Source organism: Bufo gargarizans, chromosome 10 (genome assembly GCF_014858855.1).
Source record: "Bufo gargarizans isolate SCDJY-AF-19 chromosome 10, ASM1485885v1, whole genome shotgun sequence".
In the NCBI taxonomy this organism is placed as follows: domain Eukaryota; kingdom Metazoa; phylum Chordata; class Amphibia; order Anura; family Bufonidae; genus Bufo; species Bufo gargarizans.
Genome location: NC_058089.1, coordinates 7,079,865 through 7,101,338, shown reverse-complemented (window position 1 = coordinate 7,101,338; position 21,474 = coordinate 7,079,865). Strand labels below are relative to the sequence as shown.

Below are 21,474 nucleotides of genomic sequence, written 5' to 3'. Positions count from 1 at the left end.
ACATCTGTTTACGTCTCCCGACTTCATCAGTGATTAAAGGGGGTGTCTGCATTGCTGCTTTCACAGCACCGCGCCTGTCCACGGGTTGTCTGGTATTGCAGCTCCGCTGCAGTGAATGGGGCTTAGCTGCAATACCACACACAACCTGTAGACAGGTGTGGTGCTGTTTTTTGAAAACTGATCGTTCTGGCAGACTTGAGCCATATATTTCCTCTATATATTCCATTTTGAAAGGGGATCTCTCTGATTAAAGGGACTGTCCATTTTTTTACAGTGAAACCTCTCCAAAAGACCACCTCTTTGACAAGACCGTCCCTTTATCCAGACCAGATTTTTAGTTCCAAGGACGACTCTCTATGGAGGACCTGTCCAGTCCTATATTATACAGAAAACTAATAGATTATAATGGGCGTTGTGTAATGCCTGATGTTTCCTGTGAGGGCGCTGCAGGCAAACTGAACACTTACTGCCAGGTTTATTTCCTGCAGGGGCCCCCAGAAATCATCCGCAGAATTTTTATTTTTATTTAATTTTTTAAAGACCGGATTATCTTAAGTGGGCAACCCCTTTAATTTTTGTTAAAGTGATGCTAAAGGAGGGAACTTTGACTGACACTCATAGAGACAATATCTGAGACTTACAGGGGGATCAGACTGGCACCTCTAAGTGCTGTGGTAGCACAGTAAGGAGACTGGCATGGGTAATGGGCTCTGTATCTGTGGCTGGTACTTATGGACAAACTTACATTGAGCTCATACTGGCACTTAAGGGGTGCAGTGGTTGGCACAGTGGCAGTCTATTATATGGGCACTGTAGAGAAATGGCGGCTTTTTTGGTGCCCATGAAAAAGGTGCCACGTTGTATATGTGTATGTCATTGGGGGGGTTATACCCATTCATATTACATGCCCTGCAAGCAAGGCGCCCCTCTGCCAACTTAAAAGAACATTTTTTTCCTGGCCTCCGCTGGGAGCGTGCTAATGATTCCCATAGCTTACAATTACTTGCTGCACGCTTCTCGTCTGCAGCCGCCTGGCATCTGCACGCTGTCAGTCCTGAGAAATTCTTACAAATGACTGAAGACAAGCATGCTGACAGCGTGCTCACTGTGTCAGGGGCTCACTGTGTCAGGGGCCCCCTTCATGTTGTGTCTCTGTTTTGCAGGAGCTCCTGGGAGGTCTCGCTCTGGACAGTAGTCGCGTCGCTGATTGATGAGTGTTTGCCAATCCTGAGGTCTCTGTTGGTCAGTGCTGAGGAGGTGAGGAACTCGTACCTGACGGTAGATCTGTCTCACGGGGGGGATTGGATCAGAATGCACTTCTCAGACCCCTGGATGACAAATCCGACTCGCTCTGTGATGGCGGCGAAGTGCAGGATGGATCCCTCCAAAACTAGCAAATGTGGCTGCAAAAAAGCATCACTGCACGGATTGTCACCTGCACAGTGGAAGTAGCCTAATGCATAATGTCATTTTGTGAGTTGCAATTGGAAACAGTCAGCAAGTATGTACTCAAATATGGACTCCTATAATGCACGGCAGTTACTGTTCACCAAATCCAATGACTATGCAGGGCCTGGTGTAAAGATGATACCTTATAGAATGCTAATTATCAGAGCAAGCTCTGTACTGACAAATGTAGAGAATGCCTGCAGAATAGTGAGCGCAGCTCTGGAGTATAATACAGGATGTAACTCAGGATCAGTACAGGATAAGTAATGTATGTACACAGTGACTGCACCAGCAGAATAGTGAGTGCAGCTCTGGAGTATAATACAGGATGTAACTCAGGATCAGTACAGGATAAGTAATGTATGTACACAGTGACTGCACCAGCAGAATAGTGAGTACAGCTCTGGAGTATAATACAGGATGTAACTCAGGATCAGTACAGGATAAGTAATGTATGTACACAGTGACTGCACCAGCAGAATAGAGAGTGCAGCTCTGGAGTGTAATACAGGATGTAACTCAGGATCAGTACAGTATAAGTAATGTATGTATACAGTGACTCTACCAGCAGAATAGTGAGTGCAGCTCTGGAGTGTAATACAGGATGTAACTCAGGATCAGTACAGGATAAGTCATGTATGTACACAGTGACTGCACCAGCAGAATAGTGAGTGCAGCTCTGGAGTATAATACAGGATGTAACTCAGGATCAGTACAGGATAAGTAATGTATGTACACAGTGACTGCACCAGCAGAATAGTGAGTGCAGCTCTGGAGTATAATACAGGATGTAACTCAGGATCAGTACAGGATAAGTAATGTATGTATACAGTGACTGCACCAGCAGAATAGTGAGTGCAGCTCTGGAGTGTAATACAGGATGTAACTCAGGATCAGTACAGGATAAGTAATGTATGTATACAGTGATTCCACCAGCAGAATAGTGAGTGCAGCTCTGGGGTATAATACAGGATGTAACTCGTGATCAGTACAGGATAAGTAATGTATGTACACAGTGACTGCACCAGCAGAATAGTGAGTGCAGCTCTGGAGTATAATACAGGATGTAACTCAGGATCAGTACAGTATAAGTAATGTATGTATACAGTGACTGCACCAGCAGAATAGTGAGTGCAGCTCTGGAGTGTAATACAGGATGTAACTCAGGATCAGTACAGGATAAGTCATGTATGTACACAGTGACTGCACCAGCAGAATAGTGAGGGCAGCTCTGGAGTATAATACAGGATGTAACTCAGGATCAGTACAGGATAAGTAATGTATGTACACAGTGACTGCACCAGCAGAATAGTGAGTGCAGCTCTGGGGTATAATAAAGGCTATGACTCTGGATCAGCACAGGATAAGTAAGGTATGTGCACCGTGACTCCAGGTCCAGTCACGGGCTCGGTTCTTGGAGATTTTTCCTGAGTATAAGTGAGACCATTGTCTTTCATACTGAGCAGCTCCAGCCCTTATTTGACTGCTCGGTCACACACACGTCTTAGACTGTTCTGAACTGTCACTATTAATATTTGGAGCACAAAGCATAAAACAAGCATATTAATACTGCGCACGTCGTGAGTCATATGCAAGGACTTCAGCTGCGTTTAACTGTCTGAGTCATGACTGTGAGCAGGGACGGCTTCAGGTACCTTCACATTTCAGACTATTGCAGCGTATAACACGATGCTGCAGCCATAGCCTTCCCCACATCTTCCTCATTACTATAATATCAAAAACTGCAACTTTGTATCACACCTCACCTTCTGACAGCTGATCATTTGCTACAGTTGTCACCAGTCTTGACAATTCTGTGAGATAAATAGTCTAGAATCCAGCCTGATACATTTTACCTGCACTGAGACATTGTAACGAACTGTTCAGACAGGAGATACATTGGTGCTGCCGATGTGTTAGCTGGATACAGTTGGAGCAAACCCTCAGCTATGAGAAAATTTGCGTCAGCAGGACCCTACAATTTATTTATTTATTTTAGGCACTTATATAGCGCGGACATATTCCGCAGCGCTTTACAGACATTAGCATCACGCTGTCCCCATCGGGGCTCACAATCTAAGGTCCCTATCGTTATGTCTTTGGAGTGTGGGAGGAAACCGAAGAACCTGGAGGAAACCCCTGCAAACACAGGGAGAACATACAAACTCCATGCAGATGTTGTCCTCGGTTAGATTCAAACCTAGGACCCAAGTGCTGCAAGGAACCAGTGTTAACCACTGAGCCACCCATACAATATATCAATGAACTCTTAAAGGGATACTCAATCTAGAACTTAAATAAAGGATGAAGAGACCCCTATGTAAGAGAAGCTATAATTTACTGCAGACCCCCTTTATCTTCTGCTTGGGGCCAAGTGATGGAGCAAGGCTTGGTTAAAAGGATAGAGCTTAGCTTGCTTGGTCTCCCCCGCCCTTCCCCGACCACCAGAAACTTAGGGGATCAGTCGTCATTGTAAGAGGGACCCCATAGGAGGATACCTCTTCTTCTTCATCTTGTAAATGGCACGGTGACTTTCGGGGACACTGGGATAGAGAGTAGGAGGATCTGGACCGAGCAGGCCCAAATGAGGTGGCGCCTGCAGAGTAGAGGTGTCCATAAGAAGAGTATATGGGGGTATGGAGCCAAGCAGTGACTGGGTCTGAGCTGGGCATTTGCCAGTTGTGGATGGCAGCGGAGCACCATCGTGACCAAGGGGCAAGGTACCCCAGTTGAGGAAGGGAGCAGAGACCTAGTTATGAGACTCAACCTGTAGAAGAACCACCCCTAGTGCATAAGCAACCTGTTGAGCAGTCTTCTCCTTAGGGATTGTTCTGGACTGAATTGGCCCAGTGTGGCCCTGACCTTGTTCCTTGATGCAGTGTGTGAACTGTCAGAGAACTTGTAGCACCCTTCCCATTCTTTGGGTGTCTAACACTCAGAATAAAACCTGTTTTGCTTGGACCACCTCTATGTCTGCAGCACCTTCAATGGGGTCCAATCAATCGCCCAACCTCCACGTATGGGGTTCTCCAAAAAGGCCTTCTGCAGGAGAAATATTTAACTTCCTGTATCTTCTCTACTGAACCCTGGGGTCTTCAGGTGTTGGCTGGACATCTAACAGGTCCTCAGTGATATGGTCCAGCTTGATGGACAGATCTTCTCCTTACTTTTGATAGAATGCAGCTGAAAACGATGACCTCATGAAATCTGAATCCTACTAGTATAAAGGAATTATGATGTCATAAATGAGATTTGAAGAAGTTGGAAGAGGCGAAGCGCGAGTCCTGGGTGAGTTATCGGAGACGTCTGAAAATGTCCAGAGCAAAGTGTTCTGCTGCGGTGTGACAGATTGCAGAGTCGCGGCCAGCTTCTACGCCGTGGTCACATACATTAGGGGGAGCGCAGCCAGCTGGCCTCATGACAGACACAACAAATCCTCTCGTTTCAGTCGGGAAATAGCTTACTGATGCAGGGAATTATTAGCCTGGACAATGTAATACACTGCCGGACTCGTCTGAAGGAGACGTGGGGCGGCGAGGGAATGTTTCACCACGAGAGACATTGCTGCTCGTTTCAAGCACGGTATCAATTTATGTCTCGGGGACAATGGCCGATCTATCATTGTTAATTGAACGATCCCTCGTAATAGAGATGTCGGGTGATTGAGGCGAGACGGATCAGAGCTCAGCAGGAGAATCGATGGACAAGATGTTATTAAGAAGATGCCTCGAGTCGTGACACCAGCTCTACCCTCCTAGAAGGAGAGGAGTTGTCGGCTCCAAACTGTCACTTCACATTACAGTAAAATGTATTAAAGGGGTTCTCTGCTGTAGACGCCTGCTGGTGGGATGTTTGGGCTCATTATGCTCAGGGCTGCTCACGGACATGCGGCCCAATGGTGGAAGACGGGCATAGACAGTGAGGTTCCATCACCTTCTCCAACAATCCCACATATATGAGAACAGGGTGGCATAAGGACCAAAACTCATAGTTCTTGGGTATCTCTATCGATCTGTCTCTGTGTGTCTCTCGATCTCAATCTCTCTCTTGATCTCTCTCTCTCTCGATCTGTCTCTCTCTTGATCTGTCTCTCTCGATCTCTTGCTCGATCTGTCTCTCTTGATCTCTCTCTCTCAATCTATCTCTCTCTCTCTCTCTCTCGATCTCTCTCTCAATCTCTCTCTCTCTCTCTCGATCTCTCTCTCTCGATCTCTCTCTCTCGATCTCTCTCTCTCTCTCGATCTCGATCTCTCTCTCTCTCTCGATCTCTCTCTCTCTCTCTCGATCTCTCTCGATCTCTCTCGATCTCTCTCTCTCTCTCTCTCTCTCTCTCTCGATCTCTCTCTCTCTCGATCTCTCTCTTGATCTGTCTCTCTCTCTCTCCTGATCTGTCTCTCTCTCTCTTGATCTGTCTCTCTCTCTCTTGATCTGTCTCTCTCTCTCTCTCTTGATCTGTCTCTCTCTCTCTCTTGATCTGTCTCTCTCTCTCTCTCTCGATCTGTCTCTCTCTCTCTCTTGATCTGTCTCTCTCTCTCTCTCTTGATCTGTCTCTCTCTCTCTCTCTCGATCTGTCTCTCTCTCTCTCTCTCGATCTGTCTCTCTCTCTCTCGATTAGTGTTGATTGAGCACCATAGTGCTCGGGGGCTCTGGGGCTCGGGACAAACACATCGGGATGCTCGTGTGCTCTACCCAGCACCCGAGTATAATGGAAGTCAATGGGAGAACCCGAGCATTAAAGAGGACCTTTCACTACTCTACAAACAAAAAACTAACTATACCTGTGGGCAGAGCGGCGCCCAGGGGTCCCCCTGCACTTACTAGTAAGTCTGGGCGCCGCTCCGTTCGCCCGGTATAGGCTCCGGTGCCTGCGCTCCCTCTGACTGTTTTCTTGTAGGAGGCGTGTCCCTTGCTGCACTGCTGGCCAATCGCAGCGCACAGCTCATAGCCAGGCTATGAGCTGTGCGCTGTGATTGGCCAGCAGTGCAGCAAGGGACACGCCTCCTACAAGAAAACAGTCAGAGAAGCGCAGACACCGGAGCCTATACCGGGCGAACGGAGCGGCGCCCAGACTTACTAGTAAGTGCAGGGGGACCCCTGGGCGCCGCTCTGCCCACAGGTATAGTTAGTTTTTCGTTTGTAGAGTAGTGAAAGGTCCTCTTTAAACCAGGCACCCAGGGGAGGGTGGCTGATTCATAGGAAAAGGTCAGAAATTGATGGAAACACCACTGAAATGGTTTGGGAACAGCATGGGGAGAATGTCTGGATGCATCTTGGACTCCCAGGTTGCTGCTGGGAACCATGTTGTCCGAGTAGTACGCCACTTTTACAGACTGACAATAATACGCACCAAACCGAAGATGAAATCGGTTTTAGAGGAAAAATTGTTAGGAAACATTCTGTCCTGTATATTTACTTGTATATAAAGAGCAAGTGCTGCCAAAAATTACAGGGAAGAGGCTCCGATACAACCTGTATATCACATAAAGGAGGCCTCATTCACATTGTGGTACAATGGTTCAGGTAGTGGGACTCCTACACTCATAAAGCCTATGCACTAAGTGAAAGCGCTGCTAAAAATTACAAGGAACCAGCACTTCAATACACCCTTTTTACACATAAAGGAGGGCATCATACACAGCCTTGAAAAATTATGATTGATGGCATGCTGGTGACCCTCAAAAACATTATGGGCAAGGGCCTGCTGCCGCTTTGGTGACTCTAGATAACCTGGACCCGATCGCGCATCCTCGTGACGGCAACAATCCATTCGGATGTCAGCCCTATCAACTTTCAATGTTTTTTTTCAGAGCGAACCACGGTGACCACGGGTAACGGGGAACCAGGGTTTTATTGCGGAGAGGGAGCCTGAGAAACAGCTACGGCTACCACTTCCAAGCAAGGCAGCATAGGCGCAAATTACCTATTGGGTATAATTACTGCAGGTGAGCTGACCCCATAAAACATTATATGTGAGGGCCTGCAGGTGAGCTGACCCTGTAAACGATTGTAGGTGCGGGCCTGCTGGTGAGCTGACCCTCTAAAAAATTATATGCGAGGGCCTGCAGGTGAGCTGACCCTGTAAAACACTATATGCGAGGGCCTGCAGGTGAGCTGACCCTGTAAAAGATTTTAGGTGTGGGCCTGCAGCTGAGCTGACCCTCTAAAAAATTATATGCGCCGGCCTGCAGCTGAGCTGACCCTGTAAAACATTAGATGCGAGGGCATTATATGTGACAAATAAGCATGTTGATATAATGTAAGAGGAGGAGGAGGATGAGAAAAGGAAGATTTAACCATATATCCTTGTTTGTGGTGGAAGAAGTGCATGGGAATGTATTCAATACACCATAAAAGCCATATATAAAGTGCCTTTATGTTCAGCCGCTTTCCTCTTGTGGAGTAGAGAAGTCAACCTGCTTGGACACCCAGTAGTTGTAAGGCACAGAGGGATCATTGAGGACGCTGACATGGTCTGCTATGTACTCCTTCACCATCTTCCAAAACTTTTCCCTCCTTGTGACAGTAGGCCGCGCATCAGGGTGAGGGTGCTGACGGGGTGTCGTGAAACTGTCCCAGGCTTTGGAGAGTGTTGCCCTGCCTCTGTTGGAACTGCTGTGTGTTCCCCTCCCCTCCTTGGTTGGCCAAGGAACTACATACTCTACCGCCAGCATTGTCAGATGGCCATTTTTGGAGCGGAGGCAACCGTCTCCTGCTCCTCCTCCTCTTCATCATCCAATTTGCGCTGAGAAGACGAACGGAGGGTGGTCTGGCTATCACCCTGTGTAATGTCTTCCACCATTTCCACCTCTTCCACATGCAAAGCGTCCGCCTTCATTGTGAGCAGCGAGCGTTTGAGTAGACACAGAAGTGGGATGGTGACGCTGATAATAACGTTATCGCCGCTCACCATCTGTGTTGATTCCTCAAAGTTTCTTAAACCCTCACAGAGGTCAGACATCCATGCCCACTTCTGCTTGTGAATAGCGGAAGCTGACTGGAAAGGTGACAACCATCTTGCAGCTGGTATTCCACTTCTGCCCTTTGCTGCTCACAAAGCCTGGCCAACATGTGGAGCGCGGAGCTCTGCGGCGGTGTGCTTTTTGTCCCCTAAGCAGATCAGCTTCAGCGCGGCCTGTTGCCGCTTCCCCACTGCAGTGCTACACTGCTTCCGGCTACTGACTGATGGCTGACTGGGCTGCACGCGGATAATTCGGAGGTGGAAGTGGAGCAGAGGAGGAGAAGTGCGGGTAGGAGACACTAACGTAGGTGCTGGCGGAAACCCTGATCGACGTAGAGCCCGCAATCCTTGGCATTGGTAGCACCTGTGCCATCCCAGGATACGACTCGCTCCCGGCCTCCACAACGTTCACCCAGTGTGTCATCAGGGAAAGGTAGCGTCTCTGGCCGAATACACTTGTCCATCTGTCAGTCGTTAGGTGGACCTTCCCAGTAACTGCGTTGGTCAGGGCACGTGTGATGTTACGGGACACATGTTTGTGTAAGGCGGGCACGGCACACCATGAAAAATAGTGGCGGCTGGGGACTGTGTAACGCGGGACGGCCGCCGACATCAGGCTGCGGAAGGCCTCGGTGTCCACAAGCCTAAATGGCAACATTTCCAGGACCAGTAATTTGGAAAGGTGCGCATTTAGTGCTATGGCCTGTGGGTGGCTGGGTATTTGCGCTTACGTTCAAATGCCTGGGGTAAGGACATTTGGACGCTGCGCTGGGACACAGACGTGGATGTGCTAGCTGATGGTGCTTGCGAAGGTCCAGGTGCAGGGCAGGAGGCATCCGGGCCTGCGTCTTGGACAGGGGATTGGTCAGCACGTAACACCAGGGAAGAGGAGGCAGTGGTGTGACCCGCAGACACAGATTGTGGACCCAGGCGTTCGGCCCACCTATTATGGTGCTTTGATGCCATGTGGCGGATCATGCTGGTGGTGGTGAGGTTGCTAGTGTTCACGCCCCTGCTCATTTTTGTATGTCACAGGTTGCAAATTACAATTCTTTTGTCGTCTGTGCTTTCCTCAAAAAAGCGACACTGTGGAACACCTACACCTACCCCCGGTGCTGCAGATCCCTCCCCTCTGTACTGCTGTCCTCGCTCGGCTTTCCACCTTCCCAGGTTGGGTCAGTGACTTCATCGTCCACCACCTCCTCTTCCACTTCCTCACTCTGCTCATCCTCCTTACTTATGGGCCTAACCACAACCTCAGTGATTGATAACTGTGTCTCATCCTCTTCATCAACCTCTTGAGAGAGTAATTGCTGTTGAATTATTGACAACTGTGTCTCATCATCATCCACCTCATTAAACAGTAATTGCCGTTCCCCACCGTCATCTTCTTGTGATTGTGGATGCTCAAGAGTCTGGGAATTAGGGCACAAGATCTGTCCCTCTTCAAGCGTGCTTGGCGAGAGGGCCAAATCAAGGAATGGTGAGGAAAAGAGTTCCTCTGAATATCCGAGTGTGGGATCACTTGTTTGGCCAGACTCTCCATGGTGGGAGGAAAGAGGATCAAGACTGGACTTGGTGGAAGACAGGGTGGTGCTTAACTAACTGGAAGTATTATCTGTGGCAGGCGCAGCACTATGAAGTGCCTTTTGCGCTGTGGCATTAGAAGAATTCTGATATCTCTGACTTTTAGTCTAACCAGACTGTCTATTACTCTGTACTTCCTCTAGCGCCGTTCTATGGAAACAGTAGGTTTAAATAGCACACCAAATGGCTTATTTTTTAACTTCAACTTTTCTTCATATATAACACTGCTGCCTCCGCAGCAGATAGTCCATGTACATAACACGTGTTGAAAAGATATCACAAGATGGCGGTATGCATAAGATGGTAGTTCAACTGTTTAATCTTGTCATTCAACATAATATAATAAAAATGTAACTGACTTCAGCGGCCTATAAGACGCCATTTAGCGCAGGATGCGCTAAAAATATATATTGCTGCTGTCACACACCATAGTCCTTAAAAGGACTTTTGGGTCTCTGAAAAGTTTTAGTAAAAAAACTCTTCCAATAACACTCCCTACACTGTCTTTCCCTTCCTATGCTCAGCTCTCCCTGACTAAGACTGAGCCGAACACAGGTCATCGGGTGCTTTACAGGACCCGATGGCGCGTTCCGGACAGCCAATCACTGTAATGCCAGTAGCCAACAGTACCTCTCTGCACGTTTATTGGCTGCGTAGCAGCCAAGAATCGTGCGGGGAAGAGACTCGAGCATTGCATTGCGCTCGAGCACATGTAGTACTCGGCCGAGTACCGCCATGTGCCGAGCATCGAGATGCTCGAGCCGAACAGGTGTTCGGCCTAGCATGCTCGATCATCACTACTCTCGATCTATCTCTCTCTCTCTCTGTCTGTCTCTCTCTCTCTGTCGATCTGTCTCTTTCTCGATCTATCGATCTGCCTCTCTCTCTCTCGATCTGCCTCTCTCTCGCTCGATCTGCCTCTCTCTCTCTCTCTCTCTCTCTCGATCTGCCTCTCTCTCTCTCGATCTGCCTCTCTCTCTCTCGATCTGCCTCTCTCTCTCTCGATCTGCCTCTCTCTCTCTCGATCTGCCTCTCTCGATCTGCCTCTCTCTCTCTCTCTCGATCTGCCTCTCTCTCGATCTGCCTCTCTCTCTCTCTCTCGATCTGCCTCTCTCTCTCTCTCTCTCGATCTGCCTCTCTCTCGATCTGTCTTTCTCTCTCTCTCTCTCTCTCTCTCTCTCTCTCTCTCTCTCTCTCTCAGAATCCCCCACAATCATCATATTAGAGAAAACCCACATGTTGGAAGGGGCAACGTCAGAACCAGGACTTGATCTCCAGGATCTCTCTCTCTATTGATCGATCTCGCCTCTGTTTAGTTTCATCTATTGCTGCTTCCTTCCAATAAACAGCACCACCCTGCCCACAGGTTGTATGCGGTATTGCAGCACAAACCCATGGCCAGGTGTGGCGCTGTTTCTGTAAGTAGGTAGACCTGTTTCTCTAATCCTCTGATTGCGTATATATCTCTATATGAGTGTATACGGGAATAACGTAGACTCCTCCAATCCCCACTCCAGTGTCCTTTACACAGGCCGAGAATCTGCAAGATAATCACTAACCGGCGTTCATAAGAATGCTCATTACCGATTATCTGGCGGTGTAAAGCTGCCGCCGATTAACCGATAAACGTGCGAAATGCTTCTTTCGTGCGTACAGACACCTAAATTGTAATTTGCCGGAATCAGATTGTGCCGTGTAATTACTCTCTGCTGCCGGCAAACAATCCTCCATGGGGTCAACTGATGGCATTAGCGATCACTGCTCCCCATACTGTGGAGGGTGAACTCTGCACCTAAATACAGCGCTCTCCTCCACTGACGAGCAGGTGCTTGCTTCCCGACAACTGCCTGCTAAATTTTCCAGTGTAAATAGACCTTTAGTTCCCCTCCTCGTTGCCTTTTGCTGCCCCTCATTGACATCTTCATTGTTTATTGTACTGTTACATTGTATCTGCTTTGCATCGGTTTCTTGTCACATAACCCGGCCGTCTTCCCGGATGAGATTTCTTGTCTGAGAATTTCTCGGAGCTTATTCCTCGCCGAGATGAGGCGAATGTGTTAAAAGATCAGAGGGCGGCTCGAGAGCACCTCAATAAACTGGGATTTCAATGAATGCCAGTCCTTCTGGCCATTACTATAGCAACAAATACAATCCCTGACATAGAAAGGAGAGGAAAATAATAAAAAGCCGCCTATGAATACTGAGCCCTCTCAACGAGAACATTCAGTTTATGGCCTGACCCCCCCCCCCCCCCCCCTCCCGGGCCGCTCGTCAACTTTGTTGTCAGAAGAGCTTTTTACCCTTTTTAAACCTCTGAGAAGGTTCTTGGCTCTTATAGACTTCCGTATATGGTGCCAGGGCATAGTTATAGGGGGGTCATAATGCCTGAAGAGACCCCGCTGCCACATGAAGACCCCCGTAGTATAAATTATGCATTATAATTAGGGACCCAGCTACAGGTTTTGCATTGCAGGACAAATGAATAACTGCATGCCCATGACATTTAATGGGAGCTCTATACCTCTGTATACAGAGAGCTCCCCCTAGTGGTCTTCCAGCAGAGGTCACAGTTTGGACAGTTGTTCAGATGGGAACTCCTACTGACAAGATCAGGTTCCAATGTGAAGGGAATACTCTTTTTAACTCTGTATGCCCTAATATGACCTGTGTGTAAGGACTGGCCAAAGAAGATAAACCCTCAAAGTTGTATTTTTTGGGGACACTCGGCTGAACTGATGGTTAAAACAGAAGAAAAACATGGGGAAAAAATTATGCACTAACACAATATATGCAGACATTATATATGGACTAAACCCTCACATTAATATGATAAAATCTGAGACTCTCAGCCAATATATTTTGATCAAAACACATCTGTGCCCACCTACCATCGCCAAGGTGGTCTCAGTCAGGCAGGTCCTACTCTAAACCTATCTATGCCTTATGGGCATCTATATTCAGGAGAGCAGACCTTGCACATATAGTGCGCTGCCCCTAGTTACCTCTGTGTACGGTCAAGTATCCAATGTGAGGAGGGGCCCGCACAGCTATATGTACCACCTAATCAAGGGCGCCTGTGGGACAGGCGGGGCAAAAGTGCACATGAATGCTACTCCCAAGATAATAGGAGCGCGTTCACACATGAAGGTGCCAATCCTTCAAGTGTATACTACAAGCATTTCTGTAGCCATGTACATCTGCAAATTCATTTATCACATTCTGCAGGATGTTTTTTTTATTTTTATTTTTTTTAAATCTTTTTCAGTGATTTTTTTTTTTTCTCTCTAAAAACTAAGGACAATTATCTAGGGTCCCTCATTACTAGGGGGTCCCAAAGACTGGGTCGCCAGTCCTGAAAGCAGAGCATGTAAACCTTCACTGTACCAAATGGCAGATTTATTTAGGCATGGAATGGCAGTATTATGGGGAAAATATATGGTAGTGCTATATGGGCACCATATAGCAGTATTATTTGGATGCTGTGTGGAGGAATTATTTAAGTACTGAATGCCAGTATTATTTGGAAAATACATGGCAGTATTATATTGGCACCATATGGTAATAGTATTTTTTTTAGATATTGTATAGAGGTGTTATTTTGGGGTGCTATGGAGGGGTTATTTAGGCATCGTATGGAGGTATTATTTATGTGAGATTTATATTGCAGGTTGTCTGGAAGATTATATGGAATGAATATCACTATGAATGCTCATTCCCAGTAACCTACCTGTGTAAATGTGCTGCTGATCCCCCGATTAACGAGCAAACCGCTCACACATTGGATGAAATGATCTTTCATGTCGCACATTAAGTCATCATTTCTGAGCAGTAAATCCTGCTGTGTGAACAGCGATCTGCTGCCCGGAAACACTGCATCTGTATGAGAACGAACAATGGCTTGTCCCCTGCATGGTGGAGGGGATTGCTGCATGTAAATGCGCCTGTAGTCATTGTATGGAGGTAGCATTTAGCCGTTGTGTGGAGGTTTATTTAGGCGCTGTATGGAGGGAGTATTTAGGCGCTGTGTGGAGGTATTATTTAAGCACTGTATAGAGGTGGTATTATTTAGGCGCTGTATGGAGGGAGTATTTAGGCACTGTGTGGAGGTATTATTTAAGCACTGTATAGAGGTGGTATTATTTAGGCACTGTGTGGAGGTATTATTTAGGCACTGTGTGGAGGTATTATTTAGGCACTGTGTGGAGGTATTATTTAGGCGCTGTATGGAGGGAGTATTTAGGCACTGTGTGGAGGTATTATTTAAGCACTGTATAGAGGTGGTATTATTTAGGCACTGTGTGGAGGTATTATTTAGGCACTGTGTGGAGGTATTATTTAGGCACTGTGTGGAGGTATTATTTAGGCACTGTATAGAGGTGGTATTTAGCCGTTGTGTGGAGGGAGTATTTAGGCATTGTATGGAGGTATTATTATTTAGGCATTGTATGGAGGGAGTATTTATTTTTAGAAGCAAAGACCCATTGTTTGGCCCAGAATATTTTCATAGCATCAATAGATCAATAGCCAATGGCTATAAGGATTCTGTTTTTGGCCTGTTTTGTATGTTCTAAAATGTAACCTTTATTTTATCTTTGTTTAAAAATAAATGAAAAAGATTTTTTTTTTGTGTGTTTATTTTTACATAAAGCCTTTTTTGTGTGTCAGCATGAAAAAAGGCTTTATGTAAAAACAAACACATCAAGTAGCCTAATTTTTTCTTTTTTGTTTATTTTTAAAGATAAAATAAAGGTTACATTTTAGAACATACAAAACAGGCCAAAAACAGAATCCTTATAGCCATTGGCTATTGATCTATTGAGGTGGTATTTAGGCGCTGTATGCCTGTATGGAGGTATTATTCAGGCGCTGTATGGAGGTATTATTCAGGCGCTGTATGGAGGTATTATTCAGGCGCTGTATGGAGGTGGTATTTAGCTGTTATATGGCGGTATTATTTAGACATACACTTGGTGAGACAAGGAGGCCTTCCTTTCCCAGGACCTGTATAACTGGCCTTGTCCACCGCCATCTTTAGGCTGGACCGATATAATACAGTCCCCTCGATACCAGATATAAGACTTCAGTAACTTCAGACTGCGCTGTTTTTTGTGCTCCACTCTGTGATTATGATGGAAATATTGCCCACGGCCCACCCGCTCCAATCTCAGATCCCCAGAGCAGGACACCCCCTGCCTAACAGGGAGGGCAGATGTGCAGATACAAAGAGGAACGTGCATCAATTTTTTTTTTTTGTCACTAAATATTATAAATTAAGTGGAAATGTCTTTATTATGGCTGACAAATCGGATGTAAAGCCGTGAGAAATGGGTGCGGGGCGGATAATGGACAGTGTGGCGGGTTAGGCCGGGGCGCGGGTGAAGGGAGCAGAGACGGTAAAAGCTTTGAATTGTTTGTCTGCTTTTGTCATTGTCGAGGCTGTCGCCTGCAAATGTTGATCTGCGGCCAACATGGCAATAAGCCGCCCATTATTCTAATGGTTCCTATAAGGGCCGCTAACCTGATTACGAGCAGACCGCCGGGTGACCAGCCCCCCAATCTTGCGGCTTAATGGTTTGCGGGTCTCCTTGAGAAGCAGAAGATACTTTGTATCAGAAGCCATCGAGTCGATGTAATTAGTGAGGAGTGAGGGGGATGCTCTGTAATAGACTTGTTAATTACAATATGACTTCATGTTATGGATTGCGGTGAGGTAGTTCGCTTTTACGCTTCCCGATGCCAGATGTTTGTATTACGTATTGATCTATTGCTCCACGGCCCGGAGATCAATAGCTGGATCTTCTCGAGAGCAAAAAGCGAAATATCATTTTGATTATTTAATTTTTTCCCCTCTGCGGAGATTTCCATATTTCCTGGTTACTGCCTTAAATGGTGACGTGATGGAGACCAAGCTGAAGCTGAAATTAGTGGGGATTTGCAGGAGGACACCCTAAATTCTTTTAATGGGGGGTGGGGGGTGCAGCACTTGGTAAAGCAGCTGAACGTCTTTGATGTTTGCCGGCGATGGTCACAGCAATAAAGTGAAATGACTGACCAGATCCAGGTACTTGACCAAGGGATCCAGGGATGGTCCAAGATTAGAAACACATGACTACTTTCTGTATCAATGAGGATGAGCTGCAATACCATGCACAACCTGAGAAAAGGGTGGCGCTGTTTTGTTAGAAAGCAGACACATTTTTCTAAATAATAACCTCGTACATGCCAGTAGATACAGATGCAGCAGAGCTGAATTTGTGACTGATCAGTTTCTCTTCTGTATTGTAATAACTCACGGCTGACCTATCATAAGTCATAGTTGTGCTCAAGGACAACTCGGCTCTGCTACATCTGCATCCTAAAAACAGCATACCTATCAATCCGTTTATACCTGTGCCCGTTTACTGCTCCGATTGGCGAGGTCACACAACTTTAAAATCCTGAATATCAAATCTGCCTCGTTATACAGTGAGAAGCCTGGAGAAGCAGGGCAATATCCCCCCCCCCCTGTAGTGGTTGTCACCCAGCTTTCCCAGATCTGGAAAACTCTAATAGGGTGTTCCAGGACTTCAATACTTTGACCCTTACTCTGGATAGATGATCAATATCTGATCATTTGTGGTCAGACTCCCGACTGGTCAGGTGTTTGTAGGGGCCACTTGTTGAATGGGACAGAGAAGCCATGTGACCGATGGACGTGACATCACGGGCCAAGGAACAGGCTGCAGCACCGTCCTAGCGCAGCAGCCCATCCACCCACATGATTGGTGGGGGGACCAGGAGTCAGACCCCCAGCGATCTGATACCCTGAGGAAAGGCCTATGCAGGTCACAGAAACCCCTTTAGGCCTGTTTCAGACTTGCGTTGTGGTTTTCCGGCATTGAGATCCGGCAGAGGATCTCAATACCGGAAAAAAACGTTTCCGTTTTTAGTCCCAATGCATTCTGAATGGAAAGAGATCTATTCAGGATGTCTTCCGTTCTGTCATCATTTTGTCATAAAAACGAAAAACAAAACAAAAAAAAACTGATCAATAACAGAAAACAATGTAAGTCAATGGTAACGGATCTGTTTCATTACCATTGACTTTCAATGTATTTAGTGACAGGAAGTGATTGAAATCAAATGGGGAAAAAAACGAATCTGTCATTAAACGCATTGAAAGTCAATGGGTGACGATTCATTACCATTGACTTTCAATGTATTTAGTGACGGATCTTATTTCCGTTGTGATTTCGCACAACCACATCTTAACGGAATGGATGCAAAATCAAAGCGGATCCGTTAAATTCCGGTATTGAGATCCTCTGCCGGATCTCAATACTGCACAAGTGTGAAAGTAGCCTTGAAAGGGGCAAACTCTTTTTTCCCCCTGTGTGGAGGGGAAAGGCTGGGACTGTGGCGGTCCGCAGTGCTGCCTCTGATTTCCCCAGGATGACCTGGACCACAGATGGCGTCGTCTCCAGCGAAGACACTGAAACCTGATCATGTAATAAGTGAGGTCCTACCAGCGTAATAATCTCATTGAGGACGAGGCCGGCCACTCTGACAGATGAATTCTGCATATATGAACGGCTGACAGATGGGCCCCGTCACAAACCGGGGGCCAGAAGACAACGACGAGAATGGATTAGGTAATTAAAAGTTTATGGAAACTGCAGCAGATCCAGAGCTGTCAGCAGAAGTGAGCTGTAAACCCGGGGGCATCCTGGGAATACCGCCGCCCGCAGCGCGCCCTGGGATTTACTAATTATTGCAAAACTTGGATCGGTTCATATTGTGGGTGAAGAATATCGCTGAACGATGGGAAGGGACAGGAACAAATGGGTCAAAGTTTACTGAGAGAGGGTGTATCCTCTGCACTGGACCCCAGGTTACATCTACATATCCTATAGAATATATTGTGCTCCATTCACATCCAAAGCTGCATTGAAGATGTTACTATAAAAGCAAAATAGTATTATGCCAGTTATATTCTTGTATATAGGAGGCAGTATTATAGTAGATATATTTCTGTACATAGGAGCAATATTATGGAGTTATATTCCTGTACATAGAGCAGTATTTATAGTAGTTATATTCTTGTACATAGGATGCAGTAGTATAGTAGTTATATTCTGTACATAGGATGCAGTAGTAGAGTAGTTATATTCCTTGTACATAGGGCAGTATTATAGTAGTTATATTCTTGTACATAGGAGCAGTATTATAGTAGTTATAGTCTTGTACATAGAGCAGTATTATAGTAGTTATATTCTTGTACATAGGAGCAGTAGTATAGTAGTTATACTTCTTGTACATAGGAGCAGTATTATAGTAGTTATATTCTTGTACATAGAGGCAGTATTATAGTAGTTATATTCTTGTACATAGGGCAGTATTATAGTAGTTATATTCTTGTACTAGGTGGCAGTATTATAGTAGTTAATTCTTGTACATAGGGGCAGTATTATAGTAGTTAGATTCTTGTACATAAGGAGCAGTATTATTGTAGTTTATATCTTGTACATAGGAGTAGGATTAATAGGTAGTTATATTCTTGTACATAGGAGCAGTATTATGTAGTTATATTCTTGTACATAGGGGCAGTATTATAGTAGTTATATTCTTGTACATAGAGGCAGTATTATAGTAGTTATATTCTTGTACATAGGAGCAGTATTATAGTAGTTATATTCTTGTACATAGGAGCAGTATTAGTAGTTATATTCTTGTACATAGGAGCAGTATTATAGTAGTTATATTCTTGTACATAGGAGCAGTATTATAGTAGTTATATTCTTGTACATAGGAGCAGTATTATAGTAGTTATATTCTTGTACATAGGAGCAGTATTATAGTAGTTATATTCTTGTACATAGGAGCAGTATTATAGTAGTTATATTCTTGTACATAGGAGCAGTATTATAGTAGTTATATTCTTGTACATAGGAGCAGTATTATAGTAGTTATATTCTTGTACATAGGAGCAGTATTATAGTAGTTATATTCTTGTACATAGGAGCAGTATTATAGTAGTTATATTCTTGTACATAGGAGCAGTATTATAGTAGTTATATTCTTGTACATAGGAGCAGTATTATAGTAGTTATATTCTTGTACATAGGAGCAGTATTATAGTAGTTATATTCTTGTACATAGGAGCAGTATTATAGTAGTTATATTCTTGTACATATGGAGGCAGTATATAGTAGTTATATTCTTGTACATAGGAGGCAGTATTATAGTAGTATATTCTTGTACATAGGTAGCAGTATTATAGTAGTTATATTCTTGTACATAGGAGCAGTATTATAGTAGTTATATTCTTGTACATAGGAGCAGTATTATAGTAGTTATATTCTTGTACATAGGAGCAGTATTATAGTAGTTATATTCTTGTACATAGGAGGCAGTAGTATAGTAGTTATATTCTTGTACATAGGAGCAGTATTATATAGTTATATTCTGTACATAGGAGGCAAGTATTATAGTAGTTATATTCTTGTACATTAGGAGGCAGTATTATAGTAGTTATATTCTTGTACATAGGAGGCAGTATTATATGTAGTTATATTCTTGTACATAGGAGGCAGTGTTATAGTAGTTATATTCTTGTACATTGGAGGCAGTATTATAGTAGTTATATTCTTGTACATAGGAGCAGTATTATAGTAGTTATATTCTTGTACATAGGAGGCAGTATTATAGTAGTTATATTCTTGTACATTGGAGGCAGTATTATAGTAGTTATATTCTGTACATTGGAGGAGTAGTATTATAGTAGTTATATTCTTGTACATAGGAGGCAGTATTATAGTAGTTATATTCTTGTACATAGGAGGCAGTATTATAGTAGTTATATTCTTGTACATTGGAGGCAGTATTATAGTAGTTATATTCTTGTACATTGGAGGCAGTATTATAGTAGTTATATTCTTGTATATAGGAGGCAGTATTATAGTAGTTATATTCTTGTACATAGGAGCAGTATTATAGTAGTTATATTCTTGTACATAGGGGCAGTATATAGTAGTTATATTCTTATACATAGGAGGCAGTATTATAGTAGTTATATTCTTGTACATAGGAGGCAGTATTATAGTAGTTATATTCTTGTACATAGGGGCAGTTATAGTAGTTATAATCTTGTACATAGGAGCAGTATTATAGTAGTATATTCTTGTACATAGGAGCAGTATTATAGTAGTTATATTCTTGTACATAGGAGAGGGTATTATAGTAGTTACTATCTTGTACATAGGAGCAGTATTATAGTAGTTATATTCTTGTACATAGGAGGCAGTATTATAGTAGTTATATTCTTGTACATTGGAGGCAGTATTATAGTAGTTATATTCTTGTACATTGGAGGCAGTATTATAGTAGTTATATTCTTGTACATAGGAGCAGTATTATAGTAGTTATATTCTTGTATATAGGAGGCAGTATTATAGTAGTTATATTCTTGTACATTGGAGGCAGTATTATAGTAGTTATATTCTTGTACATTGGAGGCAGTATTATAGTAGTTATATTCTTGTACATAGGAGGCAGTATTATAGTAGTTATATTCTTGTACATAGGGGCAGTATTATAGTAGTTATATTCTTGTACATAGGGGCAGTATTATAGTAGTTATATTCTTGTACATAGGAGCAGTATTATAGTAGTTATATTCTTGTACATAGGAGCAGTATTATAGTAGTTATATTCTTGTACATTGGAGGCAGTATTATAGTAGTTATATTCTTGTATATAGGAGGCAGTATTATAGTAGTTATATTCTTGTACATTGGAGGCAGTATTATAGTAGTTATATTCTTGTACATTGGAGGCAGTATTATAGTAGTTATATTCTTGTACATAGGAGGCAGTATTATAGTAGTTATATTCTTGTACATAGGGGCAGTATTATAGTAGTTATATTCTTGTACATAGGGGCAGTATTATAGTAGTTATATTCTTGTACATAGGAGCAGTATTATAGTAGTTATATTCCTGTACATAGGAGGCAGTATTATAGTAGTTATATTCTTGTACATAGGAGCAGTATTATAGTAGTTATATTCTTGTACATAGGAGCAGTATCATAGTAGTTATGTTCCTGTACATAGGAGCAGTATTATAGTAGTTATATTCTTGTACATAGGAGCAGTATTATAGTAGTTATATTCTTGTACATAGGAGGCAGTATTATAGTAGTTATATTCTTGTACATAGGAGGCAGTATTATAGTAGTTATATTCTTGTAGGTAGGAGCAGTATTATAGTAGTTATGTTCTTGTACATAGGAGCAGTATTATAGTAGTTATATTCTTGTACATTGGAGGCAGTATTATAGTAGTTATATTCTTGTACATAGGAGCAGTATTATAGTAGTTATATTCTTGTACATAGTAGACAGTATTATAGTAGTTATATTCTTGTACATTGGAGGCAGTATTATAGTAGTTATATTCTTGTACATAGGAGCAGTATTATAGTAGTTACTATCTTGTACA

General features: G+C 44.0%; 1 protein-coding gene across 8 annotated transcripts in view; it reads left to right on the top strand.

Annotated features, from left to right (window-relative positions):
• TSPAN18 (tetraspanin 18) overlaps nt 1-21,474 on the top strand; it is a 135,316-nt gene that overhangs the window by 96,146 nt on the left and 17,696 nt on the right. For 6 of the 8 annotated variants that reach the window (XM_044271047.1, XM_044271046.1, XM_044271042.1 and 3 more), the window contains one exon: nt 1,164-1,257. The exons of the other annotated variants lie outside the window; for them this stretch is intronic. The gene's annotated coding sequence lies outside the window, so the exon portion shown is untranslated. The remainder of the gene's footprint in view (nt 1-1,163; nt 1,258-21,474) is intronic. 8 annotated transcript variants of the gene reach the window in all.